This window comes from Heterodontus francisci, chromosome 12 (genome assembly GCF_036365525.1).
Source record: "Heterodontus francisci isolate sHetFra1 chromosome 12, sHetFra1.hap1, whole genome shotgun sequence".
In the NCBI taxonomy this organism is placed as follows: domain Eukaryota; kingdom Metazoa; phylum Chordata; class Chondrichthyes; order Heterodontiformes; family Heterodontidae; genus Heterodontus; species Heterodontus francisci.
In genome coordinates this window covers 111,653,227-111,676,976 of record NC_090382.1, presented here as the reverse complement: position 1 = coordinate 111,676,976, position 23,750 = coordinate 111,653,227, and the positions used below count along the sequence as shown (strand labels likewise).

Genomic DNA, 23,750 nt, shown 5'->3' with positions numbered 1-23,750 from the left:
AATAGGCATGGGATGCTTTGCAAATGCAAATGGGCCTAATACCTGTTTGAGGACTCCACTGCAAGCTTAGTTTTCCCTTCTTCTGGCAGCCAGGCATACACTTGGTCTACCTGGACACCGATCACTGCACCAGCCACCAATCACCAACACTACACCTCCTTGGCCACTGCTACCTCCCCACAGATATTTTTCAGGCAGCCAATGGAATTTTCAAAAATATTGAAAACTTTAATTCGTTATGTTTTTATGCTAACTTTTCCTGACATTGCATTCTTAATTGGTTGTTTCCATATGTTCTCAGTAATGTTTCATTGACAGTTCATATAACTGTTTTTATTTATGTACCCATTTTGAATGTTACTTTCCTTCTTTTTCAATTGTTATTTATTACTGTCTTGTGTATGTGATATTCTCTGGTGCAAATATGACAGAGGCATTAGCAAGTGTGGCAAACCATAAGAATTTTCTGAATAGATATGTGAATATTTAGAAGTAATAGAACTAAACAATTAATTTATTGATATTTGGCAATTCTAGCAGGGTGCATCTTGCTTGTGTCACAGTCTGCTCAGAAGCTCCCTGTTGGTAGAAGTGCATATGTGACTAGCATACCAGCCTTATATTGTTGCAGCCTTCACAAGGAGAGGTTTCACATTTAATTAGACCTGTTGTGACTGTTCCTTCGTAGAATTAATAGTTGGTTTCTGAATACATTACTTTCCAATTTTCTCCTCTCTCCACCAATCCTTCCCCAAAACGATTATTTTCGTGTCAGTCTGAATGGTGAGTATCATCATGCTATTTAGCTCTCTGATGGACCATCAAATGGGACAGATTTTGTTTTTACTTAGCCCCAACAGCAGAGGAGATTGGATAGTGATCAGAAGTGGAAACACTGCCTGATATCCCTTTCTTACTTACCTGGGGACATGCAAACCATTTTATGTACTCCATCCGCTAAGTTAGCTCATCTCAGCTAACACCACTGAATGTAGGTCAAAGTTGGGGTTGTTTAATCTTGGCGCTTACTGCACCATTTGATGCATGGACTTACTGAGCTATTGAGGCTGCTGCAATTCTAAATTCTTGTGTTTTTTTCTAGTAATCATAATCACTTCAATCAAACTACATAGCATTTATAATACAGAAACAGTTTAGTTGGTTCAACGGGTCTATGCCAGTGTTTATACTCCACATGAACCTCCTCTCTCCCTGCTTTGTCTAACCTGATCAGCATAACCTTCTATTTCTTTCTCCCTTAAGTACTTATCCAGCTTTGCTTTACATATGTATGCTATTTGCCTCAACTACTCATTGTGGTAGTGAGTTCCTCATTCTAATTTCTTTTTGCAAAAGATAATGGCCAGAATTTTATACCAGCCACGGGTTCCTGGTGGTGGGCCGGAAGGAGGGGGGGGGGGGGTGGAGCAAATGCACCTTCGCCTTCTGTTGGAACATTGGTGTAATTTTAAGGCAGGCAACAATTAACTGTCTGCATCGGGGACACCGTCCCTTTAAAGGACAAACACCCGCCTCCTGAGCTGACAGCCAATCAGAGGGGTGGCAGCTCAGCAGTACCAGCAGCACCACCAGGAGCAGTGGTCACTGCCAGTACTGTAGGAGGCCTGCAGTGGCAAAGATGGAGGAGATTCTGGGATGCTGTTAAGTGAGTTCGGGGTCGCTGGGGCCAGTCAGACAGGCCCCAGCGAGGGGTAGGGAGGGAGGTTGCTGAGGCCAGGGAGGCATTCGTGCCACAGAGTGGCCATTGGTGCTGGGGGTCACTCCATGGGGCATGGATTGCCCCCAGAGGAGGGAGCAACCCCCCCCCCCCCCCAGCCCAAGCCCACTAGGAGGCCTCCTGCTTTCACTGTAGCCCCTAATTGGCCACTTAAGGGGCTCAATTGGCCTTGGGCATGAGGGTTGTCCTCCAAATTCATAGCCATGGACAAAAGAGCATGGGGGAAGGACAATGTTGGCCACACCAACTGGCATCACCCCCTGTTATTTTGTGTGCCTCTGCCTCCATTCCTACTTTCAAGCACAGGACAAAATGCAGCCCATTGTGTTGTTCATAGACTTACCTAGGAAGAAGTGTACTCAACCTGGTCACTAGAACAATCAGATAACTATGGTGATGATGCTCCCAATTGGAGTATTGTGGCTTTCAATGGCTGAACTGCATGACTTGGAAGACAGAGTGACCATGAGCTAGTTGCTTGTTCATATTGGTATGATATCACCTTTACTGTGTACTTTGGGACCACAATGAGAAAGAGCAAAGGTGTTAGAGATGTGAAGCCCTAGTTTAGCAATGGAAGGACATCTTTTGGTCCATGTAGGAGATCGATGACCAAGCTGTGACATAGCAAAGAGGGGGATAGTTTCAGGAAGAGAAAGCCTGAACTGACCTGTCATGGGGCACCCTACATGAAGACTCAGCACCAAGATGGAAATGTCTCCTGTGCCAAAGCCCCTCACACAATGACTTGGATTAAGCAGTTGACGATGAGTCACCTTGATACATGGCATCGAGAACATAAGTTGATGAATTGGTTTTGGCACTACTATGAATGGGTTACAAGAGATGCAATCAGCTAAATTGAAGCTCTGCATCTCCAACGGATGCAACCATTGTTCATACTATTGTCATAAAGATACCGGCATGCACTCTTACTTTTTATAGTGAACTATGTTGCTCATCATACCACATATGAAGAGAGTTCCTGTTGCCCGCTATCTGCCAAACAGGGATATAAGCCCACGCTTTTCAGGTGCTTCATGACTTTTGGAGATAGGTAAGTGAGATGGCTGCATGATTAAGCCTGGCAAAGGAGGTTCAAACTGTGTCAATCCTCCACAGCAGACTCAATATTGCACTATCTAACTCAGCAGGTCTTTTGGACTCCAAGGCACTGTTGATGATTGACTAACCAGTCTTCCGGCACTTTTAGGGATAAACCTGTCACTGGGACCTGAATTTCTCTCACTGAGCTCCAGTGGACAAGACAAGTGACAACTTACTAGTGGCATGTACAACACATTTTTAGCTGACTAAATTCAAGCAGCCCCCTTGTGCACATTTGGGAATTCCAGAAGCTTTGGCTCTTGGCAACCTCCAAAATTGCTCCCTTAACCTAGGTAAGTAGGGTGTGGCCCCATGGGAGGAGAATGTGCACTCCGTATGGGGCAAATAAAAATTCAATCTGAGTAAATTTTGCAGTAGCTTAGTGTTTGGAAATCTTTAAGCATGATAATGAGTTGTCACCCATGTCATAGATCCACTGATTTAAAAAAAAGAAAACCAATTCTGTCCATTTTATAAAGTACAATAAAATGAACTCTCTGTATTGTTATAAACTCAAACAGAGCCAAATGAGGCAGCCTGATATGAAATCTTCATGGATTTAATGAAAGAAAAAAATCATATAAATGTTATTTAATCAGGTGACAGAAAATTCTCGGGTTGATAGATGACCAACAGTGGTAATTTTCTGAAATGTTAAACCGGACATAATTTTCCTCATCACCTACAGAAGAATTGTCACAATAAAACATTTAAAAATAACCATGTAGATCTGCTCAACCAGAAACAAGTGAAAATATACAGGTTTTGTGTTTTAGCTCTAGAAATTTGGGGGCCACAGGTTACATCCTCTGTGCCTGAGAAGTGATGTCTGAGGCATCCCCCGATATTGGGTCTCAAACCTGAGTTCCTTAAAGCTGGTGAGCTGTGCAGAGTTATTGGAAACGTGTAATTACAAATCAGGCTGCTGCGGCACTAGTAACAGTCCTCAGAAAAATGAAGATGGGTTGGTGATGGGGTCAGGAAGGGTGAGGGAGAGATGGCTGTGGTTGGGCGAGATAGCAGTGCTTGAGAGGACTAGTGGTGGCCGGTAGTGCCAATTGGGGGGTCATTGGGGACCGTAGCTGGTCAGGGGGTGGAGCAGTCAATGTTTACTCCATGTTCCACCTGGCTCCACATTCAGTTAATTATATTTTAAAAACTTACCTTGATGGTTGTGACCTAAAATGCCACGTTTAAATACCTGATTTCCAAAAAGCAAACTAATCTTGCAGTGGGGACCTCTACCAGGTGTTAGGCCACTTTTATTTGAATATGCACAGAGCCTAATACCTGCTTCAGGCATAGGCTCTGCTCATCAATTTCTTGGTCTTTACAATATGGCAGGCAACACACTTGTGGCTCACAATTAGCCAGCAACATCCTGCCACCATATTGGAGGCTTACAAAGGACATTTAAAATCATAGACACAAAATCATAGAATAGTACAGCACAGAAACAGGCCATTCTGTCCATCGAGACACTATGGGCTGAATTTTACCAGGCCTCCAAGGTCAGGGGTTGTGGTGGGGGGGCCCATAAAATTCTTCCAGGAGAGGCCCACCACGACCCCCATTGCTGGGAAGGCCCCACCGCATTTTACCGGTGGCGGCGAGGCCTTGGTGCAGGGTCACCCTCCCCCACTCTGCCCCCGCCGCTTGACGGTGGGGCCTCCATTTTAATATTAAAATCAAATTAAATGAATGCAAATTACCTTACCTTAAACCGACAGCCATCCCATGCCGATATTCCGGCAGGTGGCTGGAACTCCCATGCCTTCGGATCTCCGTATGGAGGTCCGAGCCATGACACTGGGTGGGAAGGTGGGAGGACTGAAATGTTCAGGCTGTGGGGGGAGGGGGGAGCACTGAAAATCCTTCTGATTGGTCGTGGGGATGGTGGGAAGGGGTTGAGTGTCAAAGGTAATGAAGTTGGGGGTTGAAAGTTTGGCATAGCAAAAGGTGGTTTTTTGGGGGATTTAGGTCATTTTATTTATTGTTTACTCAGTAGGGGGGTGTAGAGAGGGGTTTCAAAATTACATTTAAATTTCATTTCCACTTTTAATTGCAGCAGCACCTTTAAATATTACAATTACCGATAAGGGCTTGAAGACCTTTAAAAATGCAGCCGGCACCTGCACGGTGGCGCAGGATGCCTTGGCCGGGCCAGAGCGGCTGCTCCATCTACGCCATTGGGGCAGCTGTTTCGCCCCCTCCATTAACATGAACCTCGCGCAAAATATTGCGGGGCTCAGCGGCAGACATGTCATGCTTGGGTTGTGCCTTCTTTCAAGCTTGCCACTGTTCTCGGTGGTGAGCTTCTAAAATTCAGGCCAATTAGTCCCATTCCCTTGCTTTTTCTCCATGCCCCTGCAATTTTTTCTCATTTAAGTATTTATCCAATTCCATTTTGAAGGCTACTATTGAATCTGTTTCCAGCACACTACCAGGCAGTGCATTTGAAATCCTAAAACGTATTGTGTAGAAAAGGTTTTCGTCATGCTGCCTCTGGTCCTTTTGCCAACCAGATTAAAGCTATGCCCTCTCATATCAACCTTTTATCCATGATAAACAGTTTCTCTTTATTTACTCTATATTCTCCTGAATGGCAAATAATTCTGCACTTTGGAGTGATGGAGTGGACATCGACACCTGTCATTCCCCATGTAATAAGCACCTGGGGATAGAGTTTCCACTTTGGGCATAATTGGCAGTCAATGCACAAATTGAGACCAGAATTTACAGGTTTTGACAATGTTTTTTCCTTCAAATTTCCGCTCAAATTCATTTGAATGTCACAGAATGCAAAATTTACCATGAAGCAGCACAATCAGGCAACATTTTAAAACTTCTAAAAATAATTTTGCTTTGAAATTATTTCTTGATATTGTTATGGCCGAGGCGGGAGGAGTGCACTGTTCATTCAGTCCCACTTCTCCACAGGTCACAACATGTTCTTTAAAGTTTTCCCACTTGTTGAAACAGTCAATCAGATACACCATTTTCCCCAGAATGGAAAACACTAACCAGATTTCTTTACTGAATAATAAAATTAACAGTTTATTATAAAACAAGTCTTAACTAGTAATGAAATAAAACAATATCACGTCGATCACATTTTTAAAAATCCAACATTAAATTTAAAAAAGTCCCCTTTTCCTTAGTCCCTTCACACTCACACACACATATACATTGGTTAACCGAAAGAATTTTTAAAAAAGGATTTTTTAGATCAGAACTCTATTACAGACAAAAAAACACACCCGGGCAGATCACTTGCCCACCCCTGGAAAAACAGCTGATGAGACACGCTGCACCAAACTGGCACACAGTCCAACCTTTGAGCACAAGCAGGCAGGTTCTTTAGAATCTTCTAGAATTAGTTCTCTTCAGGCAGCGTTGAAAAGTAATTTAGCAGACCTTCTTGAAATACAGGAAACAAGACAAATTGACACACTGAACTTTACAGAGCCTTTTAGGGAATTGCGAGAAAGTGAGCTGGGTTGTAGTCTTCTGGTCTTTCTTGAAATTCTCCGCTTCTGCCTTTTTTTGACACTTCAACAGCACATGTTTTTAAAAAGATTCAGCAAGAATCTGGTTTCTTCCTCCAGGAGGTAAAACACATGCTGACTCACAACCAGAAAACTTATCAGTTTTTCTGCCCATCCCAGGTGTTCTGTTGCTACTGGGCTTGTCCAATCAAAGGAGTGCTTGTCACCTTTCTGCCCCTGTTGCCAGGGTTTCTGCTCGAAGCCTAGCCTGAGCCATGTGACAAACAGCAACATGTTGCCAATCTGGCTCCCTCGCTGTCCTCTTGATTTAAAAAAACTGATCCAACATTTATTCAGCTTAACTATAAATTCCTTTTTTAAAAAAAATATTTTTAACAAAGCAGAATCACTTTCATAATAATGGTAACTGGTGTAGTTTAATTACTGAAGCTGAAAATAGGATTATCACAAAAATTAATTGTAATCAGAGAAAAGTTTAGTCCATCACTTGTCTCGGCCTTTTGGCTAAGATCAAGTGTAGTATCTGTTCTTATCAGTGCTTATTTGATTGAGAAGAGACCATGATCATTGCCTTTTGATCCTGGGGAAGCTTTGAGTAAAATGGCTATAACCAATTTTCGAGCTTCGGGCCAGGGAGTGCGCAACACCGTTCGGGTGGTCGTGAAAGACAAGGAAGGAGATGCACCGGTCGATCGCACCTTCTTCATCAAGAAAATTCTCTTCGATTGCTGCGGATTTCAAGCGACGGACATCTTCTGCCTGCAGGATTTCCCCAGCAGTGGATACTTCGACGTGACGTTCCGGAACGTGGCGGGATGCATCAAGTTCTTGAAGGCGTTCAAGGAGAAAGGGGACCGGGCGCCACTGTCGATCCTCACAGCGGAGCCGCTCTTCACGCTTCCGTCACAACGGGACCGGGTGGTGACGATTCACCTCTACAACCCCCATGTTCCGGTGGTGGATGTACTCACCTTTCTCGCCAGGTACGTCGAGGTGGCCGGCAGCAGAACTGATGTCAAGGACCCCTTTGGGATCTGGACCAGCAAGCGGCAGGTCAAGGTGACCTTGAAGGTAGATCCCAGTGGAGCCATCATCCACCCTCCCTCCAGCTTTGCTATCGGGGGAAGTCGAGGCTTCTTGGTCTACGCTGGGCAGCCCAGAGTTTGCCGCACCTGTGGTAAATCTGGTCACATGGCAGCCAACTGCAGCACGGTTGTTTGCAAGAACTGCAAGGAGGAAGGCCATCAGACCAAGGACTGTAAGCAGGCTAAGTGTTGCAACTTGTGCGGTGCGGCAGGCCATCTCTACAAGACCTGCCCCAAACGTTGTCTCAGCTATGCTCAGGCGGCAAGGTCCAAGGAATGGCCGGGCGAAGGTTCGACGAAGGCGTCCGCTGTTCGAAAGGAGACCAGCAACCTTCTCCGCAGTGAGGAACTTCAACCTAAGAAGGAAGGGGAGGCGGCTGAAACCAACGACCCAGCACCTACCCAGCGCCCGGAAACCCCTCCTCCACAGACAGAATCAATGGAGGAGGAGGCAGCAGATGGACAAACAGGTCAGTGGCAAGTGGTCCAGAGGAAAACCACAAAGAAAAAACATCCCAAAGCCACCACCCAAACCAGTGGCAAGAGGAGGCTCTCTTCTGAATCAGACTGCAATCAGATGGATGATAAAGCATCCCAGCCCCCGGGCACTGGAAGCTGTGATGGGCCCGGCGTGCCCCAACCCCAATTCCCCACACGTAACGACGTGGCCAACGCTTCTCAGCTCCGGGACACCGGGAGCAAAGACACATCTGGCGCACCTGAGCTCCGGGAGACCGGGAGCTGTGATGTTTTCGAGGAGGAACAGATGGAAGCAGCGGAGGACAACCCAATGCTCTCTGCCTACAAGACCCCCCTGATGTCACCCGAGCGGCACAAACCCTGCATGAAAAATCAGGAGGGGTTTCTGAGCCCAACCAACGTGAAACTGCTTGCGCATACGATGGGTATGCAGGAACATCCCGAAGGGGAAGGACTGGGACTAGCGAGGACAAATGGCATGGGAAGCAACAACTAATTTTTAGTAAAAAATGGGTATAAGAATTGCTTCCATTAATGTGCGTAGCATTAAATCGACTACGCGATGTGTTTCAACCTTGGATTACCTTGCCAAGGTCAAAGCTGACCTACTGTTTCTGCAGGAGTGTGGAATACCACACCTCAGCACCTACAGGCAGTGGTCGCGATGGTGGTCCCACGGGCCATCGATCTGGTCGGGGGGTAATGACTGCCGTTCCTCCGGCCTGGGTATTCTGCTGCGGGGAGGTAACTTCACCATCTCCGAAGTTAAGGAGGTGGTGGGCAGCCGCCTCCTCATAGCAGACGTGATGTACAACAACGCTCCGCTCCGGTTGATCAACGTGTACGCCCCGGTACAACGCAGCGAGCGGCTGACCGTCTTCCAGCAGCTCCCACTGCTGCTGGCGACATCCAGGCCGGTCATCCTAGGCGGTGACTTCAACTGCATCATCGATGCGGCTGGACGATCCGGCAGTGACGACAGCAAACTGGACGCTACGTCCAGATTCCTAATAGAAACAGTTAAGGATGCCAAACTGCACGACGTCTTCAGCAAACCTGCAGACGGAGCGCAGCGCAGATACACATGGTCAAGATCGGACGGGTCTGCCCGTTCCAGGATTGACTTCCTGTTTGTGTCCCGTGCGGTCACGGTCGGATCCACCGACGTCAAGCCGGTGTTCTTCTCCGACCACTGCCTCTTACTGGCCGACTGTCACTTACAGGACGACCAGCGGGTTGGCAGAGGGACGTGGAAGCTCAATGCGACACTGCTGACCCCAGAGAACGTTGAGGAACTCAAAAGGGATTACAATGGTTGGAGGACCGTGAAACCCCTCTTTGAGTCTCCAGTTCACTGGTGGGAAGCGATTAAGGAGAACATCAAGAGGTTCTTCATCCACAAAGGTGTTCAGAAGGCGAGAGAGAGACAGAGGGAACTGTCCCGACTCCAGAAAATTATGCAAAATCTACTCCGGTTGCAGTCAATGGGGGTCGAGGTCAAGGAGGACCTCCAAGAGGTGAAGAGCCAGCAGGCCTCGCTCTTTGCCAAGGAGGCCTCCAAGATCATCTTCCGGTCCAGAGTCCGCTCCATCGAGCAGGATGAGACGTGCTCGCGTTACTTCTTCCAAAAGGTACACAGAGAGAGCTCTGTTATCAGCAGCCTGAAGGAAGAAGATGGCTCGGTAACGTCTTCGCAATCCGACATACTAAGGATCAGCAAATCCTTTTATGCTGGGCTGTATGACGCGAAGCCCACAGACAGCAGAGCCTCCCAGTCCTTCCTGTCATCTATCACAGAGGTCCTAGATGACAGCAGGAGGGAGAGACTGGACAAGCCGCTAACTCTGGACGAGCTGACAAAGGCCGTCGAGTCTTTCGAGACGAGTAAAACCCCCGGGAGCGACGGCTTACCGGTCGAGTTGTACTCGGCCCTGTGGGACTGGGTCGGCCCGGACCTGCTGGAAGTATACGAGAGTATGCTCCTGGCCGGCAGCATGTCAGAATCCATGAGAAAAGGCATCATCACCCTCATTTACAAGCAGAAGGGGGAGAGGGCAGAAATCAGAAATTGGCGGCCCATCTCACTGCTTAATGTTGATTACAAGATTCTGTCCAAAGTCATAGCCAGTCGAGTCAAGTCTGCTCTGGAGTTGGTGATTCACCCCGATCAGACCTGTACTGTACCCGGCAGGAAGATCTCTGATAGTCTCGCGCTACTCAGGGATACGATCGCCTAAGTACGGGACAGGAGGGTGGACACCTGCCTCATCAGCCTGGACCAGGAGAAGGCTTTTGACAGGATATCGCACACCTACATGATGGACGTGCTTTCCAAAATGGGGTTTGGGGAGGGAATCTGCAATTGGATCCAACTGCTCTGCACAAACATCAGTAGCGCAGTGTCAATCAACGGGTGGGAATCTGAAAGTTTCCCGATCAAATCTGGAGTCAGACAGGGCTGTCCTCTGTCCCCGGTCTTGTTTGTTTGCTGTATTGAACCCTTTGCTGAGTCTATTAGGAAGGATGCGAGCATAAGAGGGGTGACAATCCCAGGCAGCGGAGGCACTCAGGTCAAAACCTCCCTGTACATGGATGACGTCGCCGTCTTCTGCTCGGATCCGCTGTCCGTGCGCAGACTGATGAGCATCTGCGACCAGTTCGAACTGGCCTCGGGAGCCAAAGTTAACCACGGCAAGAGCGAGGCCATGTTCTTTGGGAACTGGGCTGACCGATCCTTTGTCCCCTTCACCGTCAGGTCAGATTACCTGAAGGTGCTGGGGATATGGTTCGGAAGGGCCGGGGCGTGCACCAAAACATGGGAGGAGCGAGTAGCCAAGGTACGACAAAAGTTGGGCATGTGGGGGCAGCGATCTCTCTCCATTGTGGGTAAGAACCTGGTCATCAGGTGCGAGGCGCTCACGTTGTTGCTCTACGTGGCGCAGGTCTGGCCCATACCCCACTCCTGCGCCGTGGCAGTTACCCGAGCCATTTTCCGCTTCGTCTGGGGATCTAAAATGGACCGGGTCCGGAGGGACACGATGTTCAAATCTCTGGACATGGGCGGGAAAAATGTACCCAACGTGGCCCTCATCCTGATGACCACCTTTGTGTGCGGCTGCATCAAGCTATGTGTAGATCCCCAGTACGCAAACTCCAAGTGTCACTACGTGCTGAGGTTCTATCTGTCCCCGGTGTTGCGAAGGATGGGCCTGGTCACATTGCCGCGGAACGCACCATGCAGTTGGGCGGCGCCGTACCACCTATCCTTCGTGGAGCAGTTTCTGCGGAAAAACACCTTTGACCACCGGTCCATCAGGCAGTGGTCTGCACGGAATGTCCTCAAGGCCCTACGGGAAAAGGAAACGGTGGATCCTGTCGGATGGTTCCCCGAGCAGACCGTCAAAGTCATTTGGCGGAATGCCTCATCACCAGAACTTTCAAACAAGCACCGAGACGTAGCTTGGCTGGTGGTGAGAAGGGCCCTCCCCATCAGATCCTTCATGCACACCCGAAGTCTCGCCCCCTCCGCACAGTGCCCCCGCGTTGGCTGTGGTGGGGAAGAGACGGTCGCCCACCTCCTCCTGGAATGTGCCTTTGCAAAGCAGGTGTGGAAAGAGATGCAGTGGTTTTTGTCAAGGTTCATCCCAAGCAGCTCTGTAACACAGGAGTCTGTGCTCTACGGGCTGTTCCCAGGGACGCACACCGAGACAAACATCAACTGCTGCTGGAGGACTATCAATTCGGTGAAAGACGCCCTTTGGTCTGCCCGAAACTTGCTGGTCTTCCAGCGCAAAGAGTTGTCCACCACCGAATGTTGCAGACTGGCACATTCCAAGGTCCAGGACTACGTGCTGAGGGACGCACTAAAGCTTGGGGCAGCCGCAGCAAAGGTTCAATGGGGAAGGACCACAGTGTAAGGTTCCCCCACCAAGCTGGACTGAGGGGCTGGATCAATGGGAAACCCCTCGAACTGTATCGTTAATATTCTCAATTGCTGTAAATGTAAAACTGTAACTGACATGACAATTGTGTAACGGAAGGGTTGGGAAGAAACTCATGACAGTATTGAAGGAAACTGATCTCCCTTGCAATGTTTGTATTTTTTGGTGCTGTTTGGAAACTGTTTGGCAATGTAATTTTTACAGATTTTTATGAATAAAGTATATTTTGGAAATTTAAAAAAAATCACTTGTGGGTAATCCAATTTTAAATAACTGAAAATTACTTTAAAAAAATATACAGAATCATTTATGATGATAGGTCACAGACCTGAAATGTTAACTTTGCTTCTCTCTCCACCAATGCTGACAGACCTGCTGAATATTTCCAGCACTTTCTGTTTTTATTACAGAATCATTTGCTCATTGCAGTGGATTATAATAGTCAGCTTCTTAGTAAACAAAAAAAAATCAAAAGCATTTAAAACATTTTTAGTGTCCTTGCGGCCAAAATACCAGCTTAATTTTTAGAGCTTTCTCGAAGGCCTGTAAAGGAACACATTTAGTGGAAACTCTCAAAGGTGATTAACTTGATCTTGAGGCGTGGCCAATTTTGTGGGTAGGGCAAACTCCTAGCCCAATGTTTCATACTGGATCAAAAGGTAATAGAAACTTGATTTGGGCAGAAAGTAATTTGCACTGAGAACTCCGTGACCTTTTGATCTGGTTTTGCAAATTCAGGGAGAATTGATCAACTAAACAGAAACTCCAGGCTCTGATTCCCCAATGTTATGCTTGCTCCTAATTTTAATCACGCCACTGCGGGTATTTACATTATAAAGGCTAGACAGACCAAGATGAGCTGCAGGCTGAATAGCTCTGTTGAATAATTCTATTTGTAATGTAGTTCTCTGATATACAGAGCTGTAGCAAACTTGCTTCCCCATAGCATTCCCCATGCCTTATTTTGCTGGACAGCAAGAAAAGGAAACAGCACATTCATAAGTTATGCAGCAAAATGACTTCGATATTTTATATTCAGTCAACTTGCCTTTGTGTACAACTCATTCATCCAACAAATCAGTCCTTCAAAATAAATCATCAAACCTATTCCCTCTCTCTGTGTATCTAAATATTATTGTCCCTGTATCTATAGAGAGTAGATATCCGTGGGATACGCTCACCTTTCTGCCATAACTTCAGCGGAAGAGCCATGCATACCATGTCAAAAAAGCATAAATCAAGTTCTTTAGTTGAAGTGGCAGTGGACAGGCAGGCGAATCCCCATGGAAACTCATCCCATGGTCCTTCTTGCTCCCTGTCACACTCTGGTTTTCTTCATTTATGGCTTTGTCTTACTCTCTGTGGAGTTAAACTCTGATGGAAGTATAGCTAATCATCTGTTCTAACTGTGGTGGAACATTCGAGGCAATAACAACAAAAGCTTATATTTATATAACACATTTAGTGTAATAAAACCTGATAATTTAGCAACAGTGGAGGAGACAAGGTGAGGTAGAGCTGGGTGCTGTCAGTGCACATGTGAAAAATAATGCTGTGCTTTCAGTGATGTCACTGAGAGGCAGCACGTGGATGAGAAATAGGAGTGGGCCAAAGATAGATCCTTTGGGGACACCAGAAGTAGTGATGCGGTACTGACTCCTCCACTGTTGCTAAGTTATCAGACTGCTTATCTGACATCCAGTATTGGATGGATAAAAATGTTCTCCAATTAAATATGGGGAAAAGAAGCCATTGCAAGTGATTCTCTGGCTTTGACTGGATAGATCAGAATGAAAGCAGGCATTACGGATTTTCCAATTATATTACTATATGATTGGGAGAATTCCTGCAGAAATTCAATGCCCATATTCCAATGTGTGCCTGTGGTTCTCTATCATTGTCTTTGGTTCTTTCTTTGTCTGTTATCATGTTTCTGTCTCTCTCAGTCCCTCTGTATGCCAGTGGCTCTCTTCATTACCTTCATGTGTAAATGTGGTTCTTTCTGTTCCCATGTGTCTGGTTCTTTCTTTCTCTTTCAATATCAATATATGTAGCCCACTCTCCACCCATGCTGTTCTCTCTTGTCCTGGAGTGTATCTGTGAATTTGAGACTGGGACTTGGCACGTATGTACGAATATGTCTTGGATAATCAAATGTAAATAATGCAGAAACACCAAGAGCCCATTGTCAATAATCCCTGCATCTTTAAGGCATTCCCAACATAAGCTATTTGCTGATCTATGTTTGCTTTTGCCCTTCACTTCCTGCATTTTGATAATGGCGCTGGGACACATTCACACCTGTGAGATTCTTGTCCCTCCCAAGAGTATCTTCAAACACTTGGAACTGGCTAGTTGAAATGCAACAATCAGATTTTAAAGTGTTGATAATTCACATGCATAAATTTGCAAGAAAATGGTAATTTGCAGTACTCCTCCATGTTGAACACCACATGGAGGAAGGACTGAGGGTGGCAAGGGCACAGAATGTACTCTGGGTGGGGGACATCTATGTCCACCACCAAGAGTGACTAGGTAGCACCACTACTGACTGAGCTGGCCGAGTCCTAAAGGACATAGTTGCTAGACTGGGTCTGCGGCAGGTGGTCAGGGAACCTTGTCCTCACCAATCTGCCTGTTGCAGATGCATCTGTCCATGATAGTATTGGTAGGAGTGACCACTGCATGGTGCTTGTGGAGATGAAGTCCCGCCTTCACAACTCCATCGTGTTGTGTGGCACTACCATCGTGTTAAATTGGATAGACTTTGAACAGATCTAGCAATTCAAAACTGAGCATCCCTGAGGTGCTGTGGGCCATCAGCAGCAGCAGAAATGTACTCAACCACAATCTGTAACCTTATGGCCCGGCACTTCCCCAAGTCCCCTGTTTCCATCAAGCTGGGGGAATCAACCCTGGCTCAATGAAGAGTGCAGGAGGGCATGCCAGGAGCAGCACCAGACATACCTCAAAATGAGGTGTCAACCTGGTGAAGTTACAACCCAGGACTACTTGCATGCCTAACAGCGTAAGCAGCATGTGATAGACAGAGCTAAGCAATCCTAAAACCAACGGATCAGATCTAAACTCTGCAGTCCTGCCACATCCAGTCACGAATAGTGGTGGACAATTAAACAACTAACAGGAGGAGGTGACTCCTCAAATATCCCCATCCTCAATGATGGGGGATCCCAGCATATTAGTGCAAAAGATAAGGCTCGTACAGTATTTATTGCCCATCCCGAATTGCCCTTGAGAAGTTGGTGGTGTGCTACCTGTTTGAACTGCTGCTGTTCATGTGGGGTAGTTACACCCACTGTGCTGTTAGGAAGGGAGTTACAGGATTTTGACCCAATGACAGTAAAGGAACGGTTATATGGTTCCAAGCCAGGATGGTGTGTGGCTTGGACAGGAACTTGCAGGTGGTGGTTTTCCCATGCATCTGCTGCCCTTGTCCTTCTAGGTGGTAGAGTTTGCGGGTTTGGAAGGTGCTGTCTCAGGAGCCTTGATGCATTGCTGCAGTGCATCTTGTAGATGGTACACACTGCTGCCACTGTGCATCAGTGGTGGAGGGAATGAATGTTTGTGGATGGGGTGCCAATCAAGCAGGCTGCTTTGTCTTGGATGGTGTCGAGCTTCTTGAGTGTTGTTGGAGCTGCACCCATCCAGGCAAGTGGAGAGTATTCCATCACACTCCTGACTTGTGCCTTGTGGACAGGCTTTGGGAAGTCAGGAGGTGAGATACTCACCACAGGATTCCTGGCCTTTGACCTGCTCTTGTAGCCTCGGTATTGATATGGCTACTCCAGTTCAGTTTCTGTTCAATGGTAACCCCCAGGATGTTGCTAGTGGGGAATTCTGCGATCGTCATGCCATTGAATGTCAAGGGGAGATGGTTAAATTCTCTCTTGTTTGAGATGGTCATTGTCTGCCACTTGTGTGGTGCAAATGTTACTTGCCACTTATCAGCCCAAGCCTGGATATTGTCCAGGTCTTGCTGCATTTCTACACAGACTGCTTCAATATCTGAGGAGTCGTGAATGGTGCTGAACATTGTGCAAGCATCAGCGAACATCCCCACTTCTGACCTAATGACTGAAGGAAGATCATTGATGAAACAGCTGAAGATGGTTGGGCCTGGGACACTACCCTGAGGAACTCCTACAGTGATGTCCTGGAGCTGAGATGTTTGACCTCCAACAACCACAACCATCTTCTTTTGCGCTAGGTATGACTCCAGCCAGTGGAAAGTTTTCCCCCTGATTCCCATTGACTCCAGTTTTGCCAGGTAAGACCTGGTGGCCTCCTAGTGAGCTCGGGGATTGGGTTCCCTCCTCTGGGGGCAATCCATGGCCCACAGAAAGCCCCCCCGGCAGCGTTGGCTGCTCTCATGGCAAGACCCCCTCTGCCCTCACCAACCACTCCCCTACTCCCTCACCGGGCCTGCCTGACTGGCCCCAGTGACGCTGACCCCATTTACCTTTGTCGTAGGGTTTCCTCCGTCTTTGCTGCTCTGGGACTCCTGCAATACGGGCAGTGACCACTGTTCCTGGTGGCGCTGCCGGTACTGCTGTCTAGCCAGCTGCTCTGGAGGTGGGATTTTGTCCATTAAAGGTGCGGTGTTCCTAATAACGGGCAGTTAATTGCCTGCCCGCTGTTTAATTGAGCCGGGGGTTCAATGGAGGGCAGGGATGGTGGACCCCCCACCCCCCGGCACTGAAACCCCTGTCACCGATATAAAATTCAGCACTTAGAGTGCGACAGATTGTGACTGATTCCTGGAAAACACATCTATCAATAAAACTACTGTCGGCCACAGGGCCACAGTGGGCATCAACTACTTGTGTAGGACATAAAATCGTAGAATGGTTACAGCACAGAAGGAGGCCTTTCGGCCCGTTGTGTTTGCACCAGCAATATACAGTAGTGGATAAATGACAGTGGGTGAGTTCAGTAGAATAGTAGAAGTTACCAGCTCGTGAGGCATTAAATTTAGATTTTCACACTCCTCAAATCTTGATCCCTCACTACTGGTCATGCCTCCGCATCCAGCTATTATAGATAGCCATGTGGCACACTATGAAGATCACATCTAGTTTTATAGACCCCAATGACCCAGGTCAGTTCAATGCTTGCAGGGTCTATCCACTAAAGAATGAGGGTTTCCCCAAATTAAGCATGTTAGTACCAGTCACATTAATAGCTGAAAGAAGTTGCATCCATTTCCTGTGATGAAGTGTAGTCCCACAGCAAAAAAAAACAGGTCATGCATGCATATATGGGATATGTCCCAGATCACAGTGAGGGCTGTTCAGACTCCACGTGCAACTTCAGAAATGCCAAGCGATCTGGATTCTGTTCTTGTAGGATCTCTCAGCAAACACTGTACTTTAAACACGGTAACTCACCACTGACCACTCCTCCTGACTTGACAACTAACAAGAACAGTCTTCATTCATTTTAAGACCTAACTATTGTCGAGAACCCAAGAACAAGCACATTGATGGTTGATGCATATTGCTACTAGCAGAAATATAGTTGTGACAAAACCTATATTGATATCAATGTACTCTTTTTGCAATCACAATGGAATCAAAATGTAGAACCACTTCATAAAATATATATATGTAAATATATTTTTGAATATGAAAAAATGGAATATTAGACAAAAAAAGAGTGGTGAGTAGATAAGTGAATCAACCAGGTTGTCAAAATTTCTCACCTTCCCCTTATGTCTATTCGCAGTTAATTTGCACCATTTCGCAACAAGATAACAGCCAAAGCTGCTCTTTAATTGTCTTGTAAGAAAGTGCACAAGAACCAGGGCTGACACTCAAGGTATAATTTTCCAATGAGCTCTTTGAGCGATTTTCTGGTATACTTTGTCAGAGGGTGAAGCTCCCTGCTGTTACTGTACGCTCATCAAATTTACCCTGCCGACGCTTTTTTGTTTAACCTTCTTGGTAAACATGAGGATTGCATTCACCCTACAAGTGCTGTGTCAAATTGAAGTTTGTTTTTTGCTCCACAGTGACATTAAAATTTTGCACTGTAAATGTGGAATCAAACTCTGATGGCTCGAAAGAATATTGCAGTGTCGCGGTAATGGTTTTGGACTAGCAACCCAAAGATGGCACATTCACATGTCACCATGTGAAATTGAGTTCAACTAATCAAGTAATACATGGGCCTGGGGAAATGAGTATCCAAACTGACCCAACAGGTTCACCAAAGTTCTTCAGCAACTTGCTATTCATAACTGGTCCAGCCTCCATGTGACTCCAGCCCCACTCTTAAGGTCTTTTGAAGTGGCCTATCAAACAACAGAGTTGTGAAACAATTGCAACAAAATACTGAACCACTGGAATTCACTGCCTACAAGGGTGGTGGAAGCAGAGGCGATCAATGATTTCAGAAAGAAATTGGATGGGCTCTTGAGAGAAATAAACTTGCAGGGCTATGTGGATAGATCAGGGGACTGACTGGAGGATTGTGCTACAGAGAGCTGGCATGGACTCAATGGGCCAAATGGCCTCCTTCTATGCTGTAATGACTCTATGACAATGAAAAGGTAAAATTTGAAGATGGTACCAAACTAGGAGGAACATCAAATTCAAAGGAGGCTGCTCCAAAAGTACAGAATTACATGAATGAAAATGTTTGTAGGCAGAAAATGATCGGTGGAGTTAATACAAATGCTAAGGGTCACATATACATAAGTGATGTCAGTGCTTTATGCTAAGGATAAAGCTGAAAGAGACTTTGGAGTCTTAGTAAATGCGACACTCACAACATCCAACTATTAAAGACCAGTGATCAACAATGACAATAGAATGTTAAACTACATAGCCAAAATAAGACAGAGGAGGTTGTGGCCAAACTGCACCTTTAAATACTATGTGCAGTTCTGGTTGCCAAGACACAAGGAAGACATTGGAGAACTGGAAGCAGTGCGGAGAAAAGAGTCTCAGAGGTCTAAATTTTGAGGAAATAAGTGGAGAAACTTGGAGAAACTTAAAGTTGTACAGTTTTAAAAGCATCTACAAGAAAACAATAAAGAGAAATAGAAATGTATACCCGGAATATAATAAGTTTAATAGTGATAGTACAGCAAGTTTAGCACAGGATAATGGGACATGGATTTAAGCTCGTTAAAGAGAAATTTAAGACAGTGGGCCAAAACATCTTCTTTACAAAAAGAGTGATCAGCATATGGAACAGACTTCCAGGAAGAGTAGTGGAGGCAAAAGCTCAGAATCTCTAAAGAAACAATGAACTGCTAGAATGGGGAGACTTTAAGATCTTATTGGGTGGACAAAGTAAGAAGGACCAATGATTTTCCTCATCCATGAATTATGTGATTCAAAAAGAAGACCTACCAACGTCATCTACATCCTGAGATCTCAATATAAAAAAGTCAACTTTGGTTCAATCCAGAGTCAGGTAGGGTTCTGCTAACTTCTTAGCAGCCATGCGAAGCAAAACCACTTTGCATTGACCCTATAATTACAGCATAAATTCAGTTGAAGAATTCTCTTATAGCTAGACAAGATAAAATGTAGCTTGCCAAGGCAAGAAGCCTACAGTCATCCAACATTTGGTTTTGTTTTATCGTTGCATTATTTCAAATAAGGCAGCATGGCACTTAATAATTCCCGACCTCTCCTTGGCTTGGCTGTATTGCTCTGTGTAAGTTCAGTGCACAAGGTTTTGGTGGGTTAGGTTATTAGTATATGTCCTAATAGAATCTTGCACTGGGAATCGGGCAGGTCTCGCTGGTGGCCTTGAGTTCCTCTGGTTGCTGTAGGGCAACAGCAGACATAATTTCCCGGCGGAGAAGCAGGAGAAGGTAGCGACTCTTCGGTGGGTAAGTGAAGGCAACAGGAGCTGTGTTTTAAAAGTTGTACTTACTGTTTTCCTTGTGTTCAAGTTACTTTTGGCGCGGGAGGAACCGGAAGCTGGACGGCAGCAAGGACTCCTGGGTAGGTATTTTCTTTAAAGGTGCGGAGCAGAGTTAACCCGAGACCCTTTTTACCCTCCTCCTCTAGCCAAAAAGGACTGAACAGGTAAGCTATTTCACTGTTTTTGTTAATATCTATATTTGTACTTAATTAAGGGGTAATTGAGTAAAAGAAATGGCAGCCAGGGGAGTGCAGTGCTCCTCCTGCAGTATGTTCGAGGTGAGGGGAACCTCCGGTGACCCTGCCGACTTCACCTGCTGGAAGTGCATCCGTCTCCAGCTCCTATCAGACCGTGTTAGGGAACTGGAGCTGGAGCTGGATGAACTGAGGATCATTCGGGAAGCTGAGGGGGTGATAGATAGAAGCTACAGGGATGTCGTTACTCCACAAAACAAAGGCAGCTGGGTAACAGTTAGAGGTGGGAAGAGGTCAGTGCAGGGATCTCCTGTGGTCGTTCCCCTCAGCAACAAGTATACAGTTTTAGATACTGTTGGGGGGGACGGCCTATCGGGGGCAGGCTGCAGTGAACGGGCCTCTGGCACGGGTTCCTGCACTGTGGCTCAGAAGGGAAGGAGGGAGAAAGGGAGAGCACTAGTCATCGGGGACTCGATGGTGAGGAGTACCGACAGGCGGTTCTGTGGGCGCAAGCGAGACGCACGGATGGTTTGTTGCCTACCTGGTGCCAGGGTCCGTGATGTTTGTGATCGCGTCTTCAGGATCCTTAAAGGGGAGGGGGAGCAGCCAGAGGTCGTGGTGCACATTGGCACCAACGACGTAGGAAGGAAGGGTGGCACAGATGTTAGAAGTGAGTTTAGGGAGTTAGGCTGGAAGCTGAAAGCTCGGACGGACAGAGTTGTTATCTCTGGTTTGTTGCCGGCGCCACGTGATAGTGAGGCTAGGAATAGGGAGAGAGCACAGCTGAACACGTGGCTGCAGGAATGGTGTAGAAGAGAGGGCTTCCAGTTCTTGGATAATTGGAATGCATTCTGGGGAAGATGGGACCTGTTCAAACAGGACGGGCTGCATCTGAACCAGAGGGGCACCAATATCCTGGGAGGGAGGTTTGCTAGTACTGTTCGGGAGGGTTTAAACTAGTTTGGGAGGGGGATGGGAACCGGACTTGTAGTCCAGGGACCAGTGGGTCCACTCAGAAAGACAAAGAGTGTAGTGAGGTATTGGGGAAGGTAGCACTGTCGCAGAGGACAGATGGGCACGGAGAAGGGTTAAAGTGCGTATACTTCAACGCAAGAAGCATCAGGAATAAGGTGAGTGAATTGAAGGCGTGGATGGGCACTTGGGACTACGATGTTGTGGCCATCACTGAAACGTGGATAGGTGAGGGGGAGGAATGGTTCTTGGAGGTACCTGGTTATAGATGTTTTCATAAGATTAGGAATGGTGGTAAAAGAGGTGGGGGGGTGGCATTGTTAGTTAGAAATAGTGTAACAACTGCTGAAAGAATTTTCGAGGAGGATCTGCCGACTGAGGCACTGTGGGTTGAGGTCAGGAACAGGAAAGGAGCAGTCACCTTGATGGGAGTTTTCTATCGGCCCCCCAATAGCAGCAGGGAGGTGGAAGAGCAGATTGGGAAACAGATTTTGGAAAGGAGCAGAAGTCACAGGGTAGTAATTATGGGGGATTTCAACTTCCCAAATATTGATTGGCAACTCTTTAGATCGAATAGTTTGGATGGGGTAGTGTTTGTGCAGTATGTCCAGGAAGCTTTTCTGACTCAGTATGTAGACTGCCCGACCAGAGGGGAGGCAATATTGGATTTGGTACTAGGTAATGAACCAGGGCAAGTGATAGAGCTGTTGGTGGGCGAGCACTTTGGAGATAGTGATCACAATTCTGTAGCATTCACTGTGGTAATGGAGAGGGATAGGTATGTGCAACAGGGCAAGGTTTACAATTGGGGGAAGGGTAGATATGATGCTGTCAGGCAGGAACTGAGGAGCATAAGTTGGGAGCATATGCTGGCAGGGAAGGGCACGGTCGAAATGTGGAACTTTTTCAAGGAGCAGATAGTAGGGGCCATTGATAAGCATGTCCCTGTCAGACAGGGAAGGGATGGTCATGTGAGGGAACCGTGGTTGACAAGAGAGGTTGAGAGTCTTGTTAGGAAGAAGAAGGATGCGTATATAAGGTTGAGGAAAAAGGGCACAGGCATAGCTCTGGAGGGATACAAGATGGCCAGGAAGGATCTGAAGAAAGGGATTAGGAGAGCTAAGAGAGGGCATGAAAAATGCTTGGCGGGTAGGATAAAAGAAAACCCCAAGGCCTTTTACGCGTATGTCAGAAATATGAAGATGACTAGGGGGACCGTAGGTCCGGTCAAGGACAATAGCGGGAGACTGTGTGTTGAGCCGGAAGAGATAAGTGAGGTTTTGAATGAGTACTTCTCTTCGGTATTTACGAATGAGAAGGGGTGTATTACTGAAGAGGACGGTGTGAAACAGACTGGTAAGCTCGAGGAAGTGCTCGTTAGGAGGGAAGATGTGTTGGGGTTTTTGAATAACTTGAAGATAGACAAGTCTCCCGGGCCTGACGGGGTATATCCAAGGATGTTATGGGAAGCAAGGGATGAAATTGCAGAGCCGCTGGCAATGATCTTTTCATCTTCTCTGTTGACGGGGGTGGTACCAGGTGATTGGAGGGTGGCAAATGTTGTGCCCCTGTTCAAGAAAGGGAATAGGAACAACCCTGGGAATTACAGGCCAGTTAGTCTTACTTCGGTGGTAGGCAAGTTGATGGAAAAGGTGCTGAGGGATAGGATTTCTGAGCATCTGGAAAGACACTGCTTGATTCGGGACAGTCAGCACGGTTTTGTGAGGGGTAGGTCTTGCCTCACAAGCCTGATTGAATTCTTTGAGCAGGTGACCAAGCAAGTGGATGAGGGTAAACCAGTGGATGTGGTGTACATGGATTTTAGTAAGGCATTTGATAAGGTCCCCCATGGTAGACTTATGGAGAAAGTCAGGAGGCATGGGATAGTGGGGAATGTGGCCATTTGGATTAAGAATTGGCTAACTGATAGAAGGCAGAGAGTGGTCTTAGATGGTAAATACTCAGCCTGGAGCCCAGTTACCAGTGGCGTGCCACAGGGATCAGTTCTGGGTCCTCTCCTGTTTGTGATTTTTATTAACGACTTGGATGAGGAAGTCGAAGGGTGGGTCAGTAAATTTGCAGATGATACAAAGGTTGGTGGAGTTGTGGATACCGAGGAGGGCTATTGTCGTCTGCAAAGGGACTTGGATAGGTTGCAGTGCTGGGCTGAAAAGTGGCAGATGGAGTTTAACCCTGAAAAGTGTGAGGTCGTCCATTTTGGAAGGACAAACACGAATGCAAAATACTGGGTTAACGGTAGGGTTCTTGGGCATGTGGAGGAGCAGAGAGACCTTGGGGTCTATGTGCATAGATCGTTGAAAGTTGCAACTCAGGTGGATAGGGCTGTGAAGAAGGCATATGGGGTGTTAGCGTTCATTAGCAGAGGAATTGAATTTAAGAGCCGTGAGGTGATGATGCAGCTGTACAGGACCTTGGTAAGGCCTCATTTGGAGTACTGTGTGCAGTTCTGGTCGCCTCATTTTAGGAAGGATGTGGAAGCCTTGGAGAGGGTGCAGAGGAGATTTACCAGGATGTTGCCTGGAATGGAGAATAAGTCTTACGAGGAAAGGCTGAACATTCTAGGCCTCTTCTCATTAGAACGGAGAAGGATGAGGGGTGACATGATAGAGGTTTATAAGATGATCAGGGGAATAGATAGGGTAGACAGTCAGAAACTTTTTCCCCGGGTGGAGCAAAGCGTTACAAGGGGTCATAAATTTAAGGTGAAGGGTGGGAGATATAAGGGGGATGTCAGGGGAAGGTTCTTTACCCAGAGAGTGGTCGGGGCATGGAATGCCTTGCCTGGGGAAGTTGTTGAGTCA

At 46.8% G+C, this 23,750-nt stretch overlaps 1 protein-coding gene and 1 pseudogene across 1 annotated transcript in view; one reads left to right on the top strand and one right to left on the bottom strand.

Moving 5' to 3' along the window:
* The window catches only part of LOC137376076 (protocadherin gamma-C5-like), a 187,358-nt gene that overhangs the window by 12,610 nt on the left and 150,998 nt on the right, over positions 1-23,750 (bottom strand). The window lies entirely within an intron of this gene.
* LOC137376105 (U2 spliceosomal RNA) lies at positions 6,837-6,947 on the top strand (annotated as a pseudogene).